Genomic DNA, 12,717 nt, shown 5'->3' with positions numbered 1-12,717 from the left:
AACTGATTTGTTTGGAACAACTTCAAGTGGAATGGACGTGGTAGTGGATATTTGCAAAGTTATTGGAAGAGAAACATTTACCATTGTGGAAATGGAAACAGGTGGAGTCTCTGGAACCACTTCATCTTCTAATGATTCATTGCGAATAATCATCTTCCGTTTATTGTATAGTTTTTGAGTAACATGCTTCGCAACCTCTTGAGCTCTTCTTCTCTTTGAACCAGGAGAAACAGGAGCTGGAACATCTCTAAACACATCCCCCTTACTACTCACCTCAGTTTTGCGAATAATAGGAGTAGTCGTCATATGTGATGACTTGCGAAGCTTCTTTAATACTCCTGACTTTGTTGGTATAATCTCCTTCTTAGTTTTGGGAGAAATGTCATCTTTCTCAACCCTTTCAGCCTTTGACACTTTTGAAGATTCATGTTTTTCTTCCTTTTGAGTTTTCTTCTTCTTCTTTGAGGACTCAGCACTCACTTCAAGTAACACTCCAGTTCGCACATTAGGATTAAACGTTTTCATGTAGCAAACTAACACCTTGCGAGTAGAGGACACTTTGCAAAGCATTGCATCAGGAATTCTTGCAACACTTGTGAATATATTTTCATCATCTTCAACAACTTTTGGAAACTGGTACAAAGAAAATTCTGCAACTTCTCCTTCTTCAAGAACTTGAATTCCTTCTTTTGCGTATACTTTTTCTAAGATCAAACTCCAGTACCTTGCACAAGAAATCCCCTTATCAACACTTGTATTTTCTAGGCTTTTGTTGAACTCCTTCCAAAGCTGAGTTCCATAATCGATACTTAAATCATAGTACAGACCCATAATCATGGCGTAAACTTCCATTCGTCCCCTGTCTAGACCGACACTCCTTCCAGTCAAACATCTTAGAAAGATACCAAATAAGAAATTCCAAATACATGGTAAACTGGATTTCCTAAAATCACTTATCTTTTCAAGAGTGGGTTGATGTCCCATCTCATTGAACATGAAGATAATCTGTGAATTGGTGGGTTTAAAGAACGGTGGGTTATGAGGAATGTTCAAGAAGTCTATGAACATGTTTTTGGTAAGACGAACCCTCTTGTTATTCACCAGATTGAAAGTGATGACATAAGTTGCATAGTTGTATGACGCAGTTGCTGCCGCCATTGACAACCAAATCATAGGAACAGGAAAAGAACTGAACATAGCAGTTGATAAGGGTGACCTTTTCAGTGCAACGATCAACATCTTCAATTATTCTGGGTAGGATGAGACATTAGGATCAACTTGGTAGTTGGTGCTTTGAATCTTCATAAGAGACTGTGAAATAACTTAGTCGGTGTTGGATTGAGTAGCAGCCATTGTTAGGGTTTGAAGAAGATGAAGAACAGAGAATTTGGGAATTTTTGAGTTTGATCGCGTAACCGTATAAAACACTCTTGAACCCCCTTTTATATGTAACCCTGATGGATTTGAATTTGAAGCGGGATGCATTTAATGATATCCGACGTGGCACCTTGAAAATCGGACCATTACTACGAAAAATTAGCCATGCGTCAAAAAGCAGCTGTCACGTCGCCTAGAAACTTTAGATTTTCATTAAAGACCAAACTTCCTCTTGATCCTTCGCAAGTACAGCATGAAATCTGATCTTCAAGTAAGTGTATTCATCAGCATTTTCAAAATTTTCACTTATCTTGTACTACGCCGTAATAAACATCATTTCGTTTATTGGAAAATCAAGTTGGTTTCTGTCTGAGTTTGAAACATCATTACTCCTTCTAGGCTTTTTCTCAAACTCATACAAATGACTCCCCAAAACTTTAGATTCAACGGTTTCATATGAGTACAACTTCGCAGAATCACCTTTGTTCATTGTTGGTGGGTCATTTGCTCTTTGCCTAATAATACTCTGTACTTGTCTTAATCTTTCCATTTTAGCTTCTGCCTCTTCTTTCTTTTCTTCTTTTGATTTTTCATAGGCTACCCCTTTTCCTTTTCCAATATCCTCAGTTTGAGGTTTCGCACTTGAACTTCCTCCTTCTTTTGAACCAATTGTAATTCCTTTGGTAATTGGTTTTGTTGTTGTTACTGTTGAAGAAATTGGCTTTGTGAGCATTGGCAAAGATGTTTTAAGTTTGGTAGAAATAAGCTTTCCTACCATTTCGCATCTTCTTCTTTACTTCCTTTTCTTTCTTCCCCTTGCACCCCTGTGAAAGCAGGTGGGGCATTCTTCGGTAATATGGAAGTAAAGCTCGTGATGCGAGCCAATGCCTTCTGAATAGGTTGCTCCAAAGTGTGGACTTTAAGAGTTAAGAATTCAGGAGTAAGGATGGTTTGGTGAGAAGATTGCGAAACAAAAGTTTTTAATTCAATCACCAACTAAATTAGTTTATCAAACTTCTCCTTATTTTCCTTATGTTTGGCTTCGATAATTTGAGCAGATGGTTGATAATCAGTGACAATTTTGTTAAGAGCTTCAACAACCACATCAACCCTCTTTTACACCTCCAAATTTTGAGAATTAAGATCTTTAAGCTCTTTTGCAATCTCTTACTTTAACTCTTCAACTTTAAAATTAACATCTTCTCGAACCTTTTTGACATCCTGTACAAAAAGAACATGGCGTTCTTTTGTAACATTTTTCAATTCATTAACAACACCATCAAATGATTTTCCTTGAGCTTGAATTCGAAGCTCATTGTTCTTGTCAGAATGATCAACTTTGTCAATTATTCGTTTCTCAGCAGCTTTAATCATTGACTCAACCTCTAAACTCAAAATGGAAGACTTAGTGCCCGAATCAGCTTGTGATTGAATAATAGCATTTAACTTTTGATTCAGGATTTTGAATTGCTTTCCTGACATAAGCATATGATCAGGTATCTCCTCCTCCTATGAATTGAAATGTAAAGCCTCTAATGTCCCTCCAAAATCGCCTCCTTCGGTTTCGTCATCAGACATAGCTTGCGAAGGTTGTGGAGCTTCGGGTGATTGTGATGGAAATAATGTGGTAAGTGGATGTTTTAAAGGATGATCAAATATGGATGATATGGTTGTGCTTGTATTTAAAAGAGAAAATGGTGGTAATGAAACAGATAAAGTTTCCGATGAGATGGGTAATGATGCAGATAAGATGAATTGCATTGTAGTGTCGACACTCGTGATAGGTTCCCCCGTATCAGATATGTTGAGAACCATATCCAAAGTAGGTACCTCCTCAGAAACTGATTTGGTATTGACTACTTCAAGTGGAATGGTGGTTGAAGTGGAAATTTGCGAAGTGATAGGAAGAGAAACATTTACCACTATGGAGATAGAAACAGGTGGAGTCTCTGGAACAACTTCATCTTCTGATGATTCATTGCGAATAATCATCTTTCGTTTCTTGTAGAGCTTTTGAGTAATATGTTTCGCAACTTCTTGAGCTCTTCTTCTTTTTGAACCAGGAGAAACATGAGCCGAAACTTCTCTAAACACAGCCCCCCCACTACTCACCTCTAATTTGCGAATAGTAGGAGAAGTAGTCATCATATGTAATGACTTACGAAACTTCTTTAATACCCTTGATTTTGTTGGTATAGTCTCCTTCTTTGTTTTGGGAAAAAGCTCATCTTTCTCAACCCCTTCAGCCTTGGAAACTTTGGAAGATTCATGTTTGTCTTTCTTTTGAGTTTTCTTCTTTTTCTTTGAGGACTCAGCACTGACTTCAAGCAACACTCCAGTTCGCACATTAGGATCAAATGTTTTCATGTAGCGAACTAACACCTTGTGAGTAGAGGATACTTTGCGAAGCATTGCATCAGGAATTCTTGCAACACTTGTGAAGATATTTTAATCATCTTCAACAACTTTTGGAAACTGGTATAAAGAAAATTATGCAACGTCTCCTTCTTCAGGAACTTGAATGCCCTCTTTTGAGTATATCTTTTCCAAAATCAAACTCCAGTGCCTTGCACAAGAAATCCCTTTATCAACACTAGTGTTTTCTATGCTTTTGTTAAAATCCTTCCAAAGCTGAGTTCCATAGTCGACACTTAAGTCATAGTAAAGACCTATAACCATTGCATAAACCTCCATTCGTCCCCTGTCTGGACCGACACTCCTTCCAGTCAAACATCTTCGAAAGATACCAAATAAGAAGTTCCAAATACATGGTAAACTGGATTTCCTGAAATCACTTATCTTTTCAAGAGTGGGTTGATGTCCCATCTCATTGAACATGAAGATAATCTATGAATTGGTGGGTTTAAAGAATGGTGGGTTATGAGGAATGTTTAGGAAGTCAATGAACATGTTCTTGGTAAGACGAACCCTCTTGTTATTCACCAGATTGAAAGTGATAACATCAGTTGCATAGTTGTATGACGCAGTTGATGCTGCCATTGACAACCAGTTCATAGGAACAGGAAAAGAACTGAACATAGCAGTTGATAAGGGTGACCTTTTCAGTGCAACAATCAACATCTTCAATTCTTCTGGGTAGGATGAAACATTAGGATCAACTTGGTAGTTTGTGCTTTGAATCTTCATAAGAGACTGTGAAACAACTTCGTCGGTGTTGGATTGAGTAGCAGCCATTGTTAGGGTTTGAAGAAGATGAAGAACAGAGAATTTGGGAATTTTTGTGTTTGATTGCGTAACCATATAACACACTCTTGAACCCCCTTTTATATGTAACCCTGATTGATTTGAATTTGAAGCGGGATGCATTTAATGATATCCGATGTGGCACCTTGAAAATCGGACCATTAATGCGAAAAGTTAGCCATGTTTCAAAAAGCAGTTGTCACGTCGCCTAGAAAACCAGGCAGAATACCATACGTCACGTATACACAACCTGTCAATATTCCCTTTATTGAATTGTAACCGTTAGAACCCTTTGCATGGAGGCAAGGCTCTTTCACTTTTGGGATGAAAAGCGAAGTCATATCCCAGACTTGCGAAATCTTCAACCTAAGTTGGTATTACTTAGAACCTCAAGGATTTCGTGAGTGCAGTGTTCCAAAGAAATAAGATAAGAAGCAAATAAAAAAAATTGGAATTCTGTGATGTCAAAAATGCAATTTGACACGAAGACAGTTAAACCCCGGGCAAAGGTTGCTTCGTTAATCATCAAGAGAGATGATCAACAGCTTGTGTATGTTCCCGTGAATTACAATCGAATACTTTTTGATAAGTATCAAAGGGCTTCTTTTAAAAGTGATTCTTGGGTTGGTTTAAAATTTCGTTACATGTCAACCTAAACATAAGGTCCTAAATTGTAACAGAGATTACTTGTATGACCAGTGTAGTCGGTGACAAGTCAAGTTTGAAAATATTTATCATGACCAGGACAATCAAATGATACTCACACGGAAATCATATTCATAAAAAAAAATATGTACTGGATCTTGTTGGGTAACAAACATCATGGGTTGCGAATGTTTGATCAAGACCATGCATGCGAATTGAATATGATTTGGAGTTTCGAATTTTGGTACTGAAACAAAAATTTCGTCAATATCTGGAACAATGTTCCCCGTCAATTCCTTAAGTTGTAAGATGTTTGGGTTTCACCTTCATCACGGACTCATGATGTCAGATCATTAACACAGAATTTTTGTATATCTAGGTCTCGATTGGGTTGATCAGAGAGCTCTCGGACATACGTCTTTGTGTGTGATTTGTGTTAAGAATTTTGTGATGAAAAAGATTGGTTATAAGATCGAATGTACCTCTGTTATTTGTGTACCAAACAGAAAACTCTTTACTCATATGTGAAGAGTAAGGTAGCTCTTTTGACTAATGCGAATATAAGCCTGATTGGGAAGAAATTTTCATGAGATAATTTCATTAAGGCTTTTGTTTCTCACACATAGAGTCATATGAGGCTTGAGTCAACATGCTGCAACATACTTCTAGGGACATCCTAACTAGTACAAAGTTGAAAGAAATGATACCTTCTCATAGAAACATATAAGCATGACCTCTTCGCATTATGTTGTTGACTAAAACTAAAAACACACAAAACTTAAAGAACAAAGTTAAAAAAATATTTTTGTGGTTTTTGAATTTTTCGAAAATAAAGACATATCAAAATAGAATCTTTTTGGATTTTTGGATTTTCGAAAATAAAAACAAAATAAAAGAAAATATTTTTGATTTTTCATGTTTTTCGCAAAGCAAAAAAATATTTAATTGAACCTTAGTTACTAGATGTGAGAATGCGAAGCAATGTGAAGCCTCTTAACACACAATAACCTCTGAATGATTTTGACTCAGAGCTGCTGAATGGACCTTTCATTCTTGAGTTATTGATTTTGAAACTGAATTCACATCGATCATCCCCAAACCTGCTAAAATTCTTACAAATGATTTTTCATCAAGAGGTTTAGTAAAAATATTAGCAAGTTGTTCAGTGGTTTTAACAAAATGTATTTCAATATTCCCATCTTCCACATGATCTTTGATAAAATGATATCGAAGAGCTATGTGTTTTGTCTTTGAGTGTTGTAATGGATTATGACAAATGCGAATTGCACTTTGAGAATCACAATACAAGGGAATCTTTTTCATATTTATAGCATAATCACGAAGTTGACTCTGAATCCAAATGATTTGCGAAGTGCAAGCAGCAGCTGAAATGTATTCAGCCTCAAGAGTAGATATAGCAACAGAAGTTTGCTTCTTCGACTTCCAACTCACCAATTTCCCATCCAATAGTTGACACCCACCACTTGTACTTTTTCTATCCAAAGTACATCCTCCTAGATCAGAATCTAAAAAAGCTTGAATGAAGAATCCCGATTTTGAAGGATACCAAAGTCCTAACGAAATTGTCCCCTTAAGATAGCGAAAAATATTTTTCACTACAGTTAAATGAGGTATTCTAGGATTAGCTTGATACCTAGCACAATTGCATACCGAAAACATAATATCAGGTCTGCTTGCAGTTAAGTACAACAAAGACCCTCTCATGCTTCGATAAAGAGTTAAATCAACAGCAGGAGTATCTAATGAAGGAGTTAGTCTTGTTCCCACTGCCATAGCTACTCTCAGCTTCGTGCTGTTTGTCATTCCAAACGTTTCAATCAGGTTCTTTGTGTATTTTTCTTGATTGATTAAAATTCCATCCCTGTTCTGTCTTATATTTAAACCAAGAAAATTATTAATTTTTCCCATCATACTCATTTCAAATTTACTCTTCGTTAGATTTTCAAATTCAATTGACAATGCTGGGTCAGTTGAGCCAAAAATAATATCATCAACATAAATTTGAACAAGCATGAGGTGATTCCCAACTTTCTTGCGAAACAATGTGGGGTCAACTAATCCTTGTTTAAATTTAGATTGTTTCAAAAAATTTGTAAGTGTTGCGTACCAGGCTCTTGGTGCTTGTTTTAACCCATAAACTGCTTTATCTAGGATGTAGACATGATTAGGATGTTCCTTATTTATAAATCCTGGTGGTTGTTTAACATAAACTGTTTCTTCTAGTTCTCCATTTAAGAATGCACACTTAACATCCATTTGAAAAACGTCAAAGTCTTTATGAGCTGCATAAGCTAAAAATATATGAACTGCTTCGAGTCTTGCAACAGGAGCAAATGTTTCTTCATAGTCTATTCCCTCTTGTTGCGAATAGCCTTTAACAACTAGTCTAGCTTTATTACGAATAATATTGCCATCTTTGTCGGTTTTATTTTTAAAAATCAATTTTAATCCGACAATTGAAACCTCAGAAGGTTTAGGAATTAATCTCCAAACCTTATTTCGTTCAAATTCAGCCAGTTCAGATTGCATAGCAACAACCCAATCTGAGTGTTCCATAGCATCCTTTACTGTCTTTGGCTCTATTTTCGAAATAAAAACATTAAACATACACAATTCTTGGTTCGCATTCAGTACCTCATTTTTCGCATGAATTTGAGCTCTTGTCAAAACACCATCTTGTGGATTCCCAATCACCTGTTCTTTAGGATGATTCATTGTCCATTTCTCAAGTGGTGGAAAATCAGGATTAAATTCCGATGGTGCATCTTCATACATATCTTCATTTTCAGATCCTGCAACAAAAAAATTATCATTTAATTCATGAAAGTCATCATTTTCATCAAGATTAGTTTTCTCTGTTACATCATGCTCCTGCTCAACATGATGTTCATCTTGACGCTCCCCCTCAAAATGATGTTCCTGTTGAAATTGCGAATGCTACCCCTCAACTTGATGATTCATATTTTCATTCTCCCCCTCGAAAGTTTGCTCTCTTTGTACATTGGTGATCGTATGCTCCCCCTCCATACGAACTTCAGGCACACTTTCGCAAGATATTGACTTTGTAGTTATTGTTGAATCATCAGTATGTTTTGAGGATTCTGATGTTTGATTATCAGGAGCATGAACTTCCGCATCAATTGCCTTGTCAGGAGTTCCGAAAATTAAGTCATAATCAAAATCATTTATTTCGGAATTTTCAATTTGAGTATCTGAATCAACAAGAATTGATTTATGTTCAAATTTACTATCCGTTTGTTTAAGATAGTAAGCATCAAAGGTTAAGTTGAAAGTTTCTTCAACTTTTCTTGTTCGCTTGTTTAACACCCTGTATGCAACTGAATTTTGCGAATATCCCAAGAATATGCCTTCATCAGCTTTAGCTTGGAACTTGGTCAAATTATCTTTTAGATTCATTATAAAACACCTACAACCAAAAACATTGAAAATTTTTACATTAGGTTTTCGATTGTTGAGTATTTCATATGGAGTAACATTGAATCTTTGATGAATGAATGACCGATTCTGAGTAAAACATGTAGTCGATACAGATTCAGCCCAAAGATATTGAGGTAAGTTCGCATATGTTAACATGGTTCTGGCTGCTTCGCATAGAGACCTGTTTCTTCATTCAACAACACCATTTTGTTGTGGAATATATGGTGATGAGAAATTATGCGAAATGCCTTTGCCTGTGAGAAAGAAATCCAGTGTTTGATTTTTAAACTCAAAACCATTATCACTTTTAATTCTGCGAACACTCTTTTTAAGACTAATCTCAATCTTTTTGATAAAATCAATCATCGTCTGAGCAACTTCATATTTTAACTTGAGAAAAAATACTCATGTGAATCGAGAAAAATCATCAACAATAACTAAAATGTACCGCTTTTTATTGATTGTAGCAACAGTCGACGGTCCACATAAGTCAATGTGAAGAAGTTCTAATGGTTCCACGATCTTTGAATCTATCACAATTGGATGACCTTTTCTATGTTGTTTTCCTTGTTCGCATGCTGCACACAAAGTATCATTGTCAAATTTTAGTATAGGTAAACCTCTAACCAAATCTTCAGTGACAAGTTTGTTAATATTGCGAAAGTTCAAATGCGAAAATCTTCTATGCCAGAGCCAGCTAACATCATTAGAGGCCTTTGATAGTAAACACACTGCAGGTTTGCCCACAATTGGTTTGATGTCTAGTGTAAACATGTCACCATATCTTTTAGATTTGAGAAGTACTTCATTTGTCTTTGTGTTTGAAATGATACTTCCTTTTTCAATAAACACAACCGGATTTTCAGTACCCACAACAAGTTGCGAAACACTAATCAAGTTATGTTGAAGACCTTCAACATAAGTTACCCTGTTAACTGTGAATTGTCCATTTGTGACTTTTCCATAGCCTTTCACTTGACACTTGTGATTATTTCCAAATTTGACTACTCCAGCATTTTCCAAGCTTATATAATCTCGTAAGTTTTCCTTTCTTCTAGTCATGTGACGAGAGCAACCACTATCAATATACCATTTTGCATCATATTGCTCGTCACATATCAACTGCATTTATTGAAAAAATTTAGGAACCTAAGACTTATTGGGTCCTTCATTAGTAGTTTTGAACAAATTCTTTGAATTTAAAAACCATGTTTTCACTTTGTTTGAGACACTATCCATTAAATCAACATCATCAGATCTAGATATTTAAATATAGTTGTTCAATAGTTTTGGATTTCTATTGACTTTCATCTCATCCTTCACAACATTTGCAACTTTCATAACTGGATTCCATTTTGGTACCGAGACTTGCAGATCATGAGATGATGAAATACCAGTGGTAGACTTATTCACAAACTTGTCAAATGCAGTCTTTATCTGTTGCTCTGAAAACATCCCATTTTGATATTGTTTTCCTTGCCCTTCAAGCCAACTGTTGATCGTACATACATCAGATTTTCCTTTTGTATACAAAACTTTGCTCGGTTTTGAGATCGAAGGATTTGGAAAATTTGGTTGTTTAGGTGAAAATTTTGGTTTTGCTTGAGTTTTGACATTCAAAGTTGATGAATTATTCGTTAATTTGCCAACATTGTGAAACTTATGATCATTCACAAATTTTTGCGAAGTCTCAAATTTTCTTATGTTGTCATATTTCCGAACAAATTTATCGTTATTTTTCATTGGAATTTTGTCAACATAATATATTGGTTTGTGAAAACTTGTATCCTTTTGAAATTTTGATGATATTGTCTTTGAAATTTGTGCCTTTTCAACTTTTGGTTTATCTTTAGACACAACTTGCCAAAAGATTGCTTTTCTTGCTTTTCTTTTTGAAACATTATTTTCTGTTGAATACTTTCCAACCATCAATTTGAATTCATGAGAATTTAGTTTCACTTCCATCTTTGGTTTTTCATCTCTTTCAAAAACTTTGTTTTCTTTTTCACGTTTAACCACCCATTTTTGTGATGATTTTTGACCTTGAAAAACATAAGAATTTTGAGTTAAATTGTTTTCTACTGTATTTTGATTTGCAAAGAAACCTTCTGTAGTTGACCTTTGATTATCATTTTCAACCATTTTCTTGAATTCAGGTTTAATTTTCTCAACATTTCCAGTTGTGACAAAGACTTGATTTGGAAAAATTGTGTTATCTGTACATGTAAAATTTGGATAAACCACAATGTTAGTTTCCAAATAATGTGCACCTTTGTCATTAAGAATTTTGTCGAATTCTTTTGTATCACCAAACACTTGATTAACAACAACTCGTTGAGGTGTTTCATGTGAATCCTTCACTTCTTATTTGTCTTCATCAGTGTCATCAGTCTTCCAGCTTTCAACTTCCACATTATCAAAGTCACAATGTTGCGAAGTAGAGGGTTTATCATTTTCATCCTTTACTATCAAATCAACTATAATTTCTTTACCTTTGACCTTAGATGTGATATTAATGATTGACAATTTAAAACAATCGACCTCTTCTTCCTCTTCGATCTCACTGATTTCACTCACATTATCTGAATTGTCATCGACATCAGCATAATTGAGTTGAGAATCAAGAGTTGAAGTTTCAGTTTTCTTTATGATTTTCACTTGTTCATTCTTTGTCAAACTTTCATTGACAATATCAACCAACTCATCAGCATTTAATAATTCATCAATTTTGACAATACCATATGCGAATCTATCATCAGGTATTTTGTCAAATTGAGCAATTGTGTTTTCGCAGTCATAAGAAATAACATCAACTTTTTCGCGTTCATATTCAAGAAAAGGTAAATGTTTCCTACGTTGTTCTTTGCTTATTTCAGATGAATGATGTAAAGTTGTTAACTTCGCATACAAACGTTTAGCAGAGTTACAATAAATGTTTCTTTGTGCTAGTAACAACCTAACTTCTTTATCTAGATTGTTCCTATCACAATTTACATTTTCCATTTGTAGTTCAAGTTTATCAAATCTGCTTCATTTTATTTCTAATTCTCTTCTTGTCTCAACTAGTTGTAATTTTAGATTTTGTGCTTCTGTACTAGCAGACACAATAACAGAATCAAAATAAGCAACTGTATCATCAAATGAAGTTATTTCAGCATCATAAGTAGATAAAGGAATATTAAATGATTCAAGAATAGCACGTACCTTGGTGGTCATTGGAGATTTATCAGTGGACTTGGACACAAAGCATCGTCCAGAAACATTCTCTTCGCAATTATCTTCATAGCTTGCGAACATTGCACCATGAGTTGGGTGCCTCATTTCTTCATCATCAGATCCTGAAGACCAGATATGATAAGTTCCATTTTCTTCTTCATCAGACTCTCCTTTCTCAACCAATGACAATCCTTTTGCCTTCGCACGCACCTCCTCAAGCTTTTCTGAGTAGTAGGCTTCATCTTTTATTTTGCTTTTGTTTTCCTCTTTCTTTCTCAGCATACAATCAGTTGTGAAGTGATTTCCACCATCGTAGTAATGACAATAAATTCCAGAATCACCTTTTAGTTTCTTCTCTTCCTTCGTATCTTTCTGCTTTTCTTCACCCTTTTGCAATTTCTTCTTTTCCTCACCTCCAGCTTTTATGAAACCACTCTTTGCATCATTTGGCTTTCCTTTTGGATTGAAAGGTTTTTTGAAAAATTTCTTAACTCTTTTGTTTGAATAGAATGCAACTGCTTCATCATCAGAGTTCAGTATGAAACCTTTATTGTCTGATCCTTCCGTTTCACCAGTATCAATTTCTGAAATCTTTGAAACCAAAGCCAAAGGACCTCCTAGACTCTGTTTTGATTCTTCAAACAATTTTGTAACTTCACTTTCGTGTGTTTTCAGCTGGTTGTAAAGATCATTCAAGCTGGTTGTATCAAAACTTTGTTGGTTCTTTATCATCATAGTCACACTACGCCATTCTTTGCGAAGACCCATGATGAATGTTATATTGAATTCCATGAGAGACCTTGTGATTCCATACCT

Source organism: Lactuca sativa, chromosome 4, assembly GCF_002870075.4.
Source record: "Lactuca sativa cultivar Salinas chromosome 4, Lsat_Salinas_v11, whole genome shotgun sequence".
Classification (NCBI taxonomy): domain Eukaryota; kingdom Viridiplantae; phylum Streptophyta; class Magnoliopsida; order Asterales; family Asteraceae; genus Lactuca; species Lactuca sativa.
This window is presented reverse-complemented; position numbering follows the sequence as displayed.